Source organism: Zingiber officinale, chromosome 2A (assembly GCF_018446385.1).
Source record: "Zingiber officinale cultivar Zhangliang chromosome 2A, Zo_v1.1, whole genome shotgun sequence".
NCBI lineage: Eukaryota > Viridiplantae > Streptophyta > Magnoliopsida > Zingiberales > Zingiberaceae > Zingiber > Zingiber officinale.
In genome coordinates, this window is record NC_055988.1 from 97253078 (window position 1) to 97256799 (window position 3722).

General features: G+C 40.0%; 1 non-coding gene across 1 annotated transcript; it reads left to right on the top strand.

Moving 5' to 3' along the window:
- The first annotated feature begins 3216 nt into the window (after nucleotides 1–3216).
- LOC122044760 lies at nucleotides 3217–3322 on the top strand. Its single transcript, XR_006129768.1, has one exon. It is a non-coding gene; the product is annotated as a small nucleolar RNA R71 (small nucleolar RNA).
- Nucleotides 3323–3722: the final 400 nt, after the last annotated feature.

Consider the following 3722-nt stretch of genomic DNA (forward strand, 5'->3'; position numbering starts at 1 on the left):
CGGAAGACAATCCAAAACAAGTGTTGAAGTCACTCAATGTCTATTGAAATTCTTGATTCATTAATCTAAAGGTTATCTTACCAACATAATCATCCTCATTGGCAAAATAGACATCTAGTGAACTTAGAAACTCTAAAACAAGGTGAGGATAAGTAGGTAGATGTGTGTACAACATATCACTCCAATCCAAGAACCCAATCATCCAATCTATATCATCCCTAATTCCCATCATATCTAAAATGGTTGGGTCCATATACCTAGTACACACGATCTTTCTATTGACAAGAATTGCAAATCTAGTTATTTGATCATCATTTCTAAACATGATATTGAATTCGTTATCATTACCTTCATCACGTGAGGTCCTCTTTCCTTTGACTTTCACCGGTTGTTTCCCTTTGTCTTTGGTTGGCTCATTCCCTTTGTCTCCACCACTAGATCCACCACCTCCCTTGCGAAGTCTCTTCAAAAGGTTGGGCATTTTGTCAAGTTAGAGTAGGGAAGGGTATTGTTTGTGATTGGAGAAGCTAGATCTTGAATAAATAGATCGTATGGTTATGAAAGTGGAGATCTTTGAGTCTAGGAGAAGAGAAAAATCTAGGTCTAGATTAAGTTTGTGGAAAAAGAAAGAATTTTAGACCTAGATCTGAGAATATTTGGAAAGAAGGTTGAAGAAGAAGGGAGTTTTGGAGAGAAGAGGGTGTTGAGATGAGGAGGGTCTGTGGAGGACACGACTTGAATCTGGCCGTGTATAGGAGACACGGCCTGATTAGATTTCTCCACATGGGTCGTGTAGATCTACACAGCCCCTGCCTTCTCCCTCTCGGGTTGAGTCACACGGTCGTGCCAATTGGCACGACCATATCCTTCTCCTCCTCGGCTATCTTTACACGGCCGTGTCTGGGACACGACCTCACTAGCTTCCTTCTCTGGAATCAGCACACGGCCGTGTTAGATGACACGGCCAGTGCATGCTTCTGTGCTGGTTTCTTCACACGACCGTGTGTGAGACACGGCCAAGAACCTCTCCTCCTCTGGATTCTTCACACGGTCGTGTCTGGGACACGACCATGCACCTTTTCTTCTCTGGAGACTCCACATGGCCGTGTCATGTAGACATGGCCCAAGCATCTCCCTTTTCTGCAGCATATGCCTGGCCGTGTACAACACACGACCATGCTCTGTTTTGCTCCAATTGATGATTCTTCTCCTTTCTTGCTTCTCCAATACTTCCATGCCCATGAAGAAATCATGGTCAGCTCATGGAAGCGAAATTTCAACCTAAAAACAAAGCAAAAACAAAGTAAAAACACTACTAATGAAAAATAGAAACATGGAATGAAACTAACTAAAAAGAACCCTTGGGTTGCCTCCCAAGAAGCGCTTGTTTAAGGTCTTTAGCTCGATCAATCTAATCACTCTTCTCTTTTTCTAGCCCTTGGAGGGCAGACATATTTTTCATTCTTGTTGGGAGGCCTCCTCTCAACGTCTTCCACCACATTATTTTCTTCATTTGGTGGAATCCCATGAGGATGGAAGTTCCATTCCTCAAGTTTATAAATGCTTGCCCTACTACAAGCATTCAAAAGAGAAGAGATATGGTTAGAGGCATTAGATAAATCATATTCCAACCATTCCTTACCAATTACCAAAGAAAGTTTATGATTTTTAACATCTATGATAGCTCCAGCTGTAGCAAGGAATGATCTTCCCAATATGATAGGAATATTTAGATCCTCCTCCATGTCTAATACCACAAAATCGGTGGGAATTATACTCCCACCTACTTCTACTGACACATTTTCTACGATACTCATAGGGTACCTGCAGGAGTGATCAGCAAGTTGTAGTGCCATAGTAGTAAGTTTAAAGTTTTTGAGACCTAATTTATTATAAATAGAATAAGGAATGAGGCTAACACTTGCCCCCAAATCACAAAAAGCTTTCTCAATAAATTTAGTTCCTATGTTGCAAGGAATATAGAAGCTTCCAGGATCTTTCAACTTTGGGGAAGTGTTCTTTTCCAAAAGAGCACTGCATTCCTTTGTAAGTGCAATGGTCTCTATGTCTCCTTTCCTTCTTTTGTTAGACATGATATCCTTCAAGAATTTGGCAAACTTGGGAATTTAAAGAATTTCATCAATAAGAGGTACTTCAACACATATTTCTTTCACCTTCTCCAAGAATTTACCAAACTCTTCATCCATCTTTAACATAATAAGTCTTTGAGGAAAAGGGACTGCTATACTTTGATGATTGAGTGGAAGAGTCTCTTCAACCTTAGTGGTACTCTCCTCATTATCTTGAATCTGATTTGGTGTTGGAAGGAGAGAGCTCTTCTTCAGTGTGCATCCCTTTTGGAGCAGTCACTTGGGGATCTCCCAAGGTCCGTCCGCTCCTAAGCTCAATTCTATTGTAGTGCTCCATAGAATTGACATTAGGCTTACTAGGTAGTTATCCTGGTGTTCTAGAAGATGAGGAAGCTAGTTGGGCAATCTGACTATCCAGAATCTTTTGATTTTATCAGAATTATCCATTCTCTGTGTAAGTTTCAAAATGTCCTGCTTCATTTCATTCTGATTGGAGATAATTTCTTCAAATATCTTTTCAATTTTAGACATAAGAAAGCATTGAGAAGATTGTTGCTGAAAATTCTGCTGCCCAGGTTGAAAATTAGGTCTTGCCCCCATAGATGGTCCTTGATCTTGGTTATTTCTGTAAAAGAAATTAGGATGACTCTTCCATCCAAGGTTGTCGGTATTTGAGTATGGGTTGTTTTGCCTTTGATTAAAACCCATGATTGCATCGTATTGTTACAATTGATTAATTTGTGCAGTGATAGCTCCCAATGGACATGAGTCATTTGAATGTTCAGAACTTCCACATACTTCACAAGAAGAAACAATGGCATTGACCGTACTTAAGCTAGCTCCTATATTCTCAAACCTTTTTGTGAGAGCATCTAATTTTGCACCCAATAAAGTAACTGCATCGACATCAAACTTCCCTGATGCCTTTGTTGTTGGGTTCACACAAGAATAGCCACCACTTCTTTCATTAGCCCATTGATGGTGATTTTGTGCTACGCTTTCAAATATTTCTTCGGCTTCGTCTAAACTCTTATTCATAAGTGCCCCTCCAGCAGCTGAATCAAGGGACACCTTTGTATGATAATTGATGTCGTTATAAAATGTGTGTAGCACTAACCACCTTTTCAAATCATGGTGTGGGCATTGTCTGAGCATACTATTGTATCTATCCCAAGCTTCAAATAAAGATTCAGAGTCCGCTTGCTTGAAGCTTGCAATGAGATTCCTCATATGAGTCGTTTTACTTGGAGGATAGAATTTGTCAAGGAATTGTTGCTCACATTGCTCTCATGTGGTGATGCTATTCGGAGCCAAAGAGTTTAACCATTGCTTGGCTCTATCTCTCAAAGAAAACCCAAATAGTAATAAGCGCACTGCCTCAGAAGGAATATCATTCATCTTCATTGTGCCGCATATCTCATAGAAGACCTCTAAATGTTGGTTGGGGTCTTCATGCGGTCCTCCACCAAATTGATTTTGCTGCACCATAGATATAATTGTAGGTTTGATCTCAAAATTGTTTGCTTCAACTGAAGGCCTTAAAATACTAGATCAAAAACCTCTAGCGTAAGGTGTTGCATAATCCTTTAGTGGTCTATTAGCCATGATAGAATATTCTTATTCTTCTAGTTG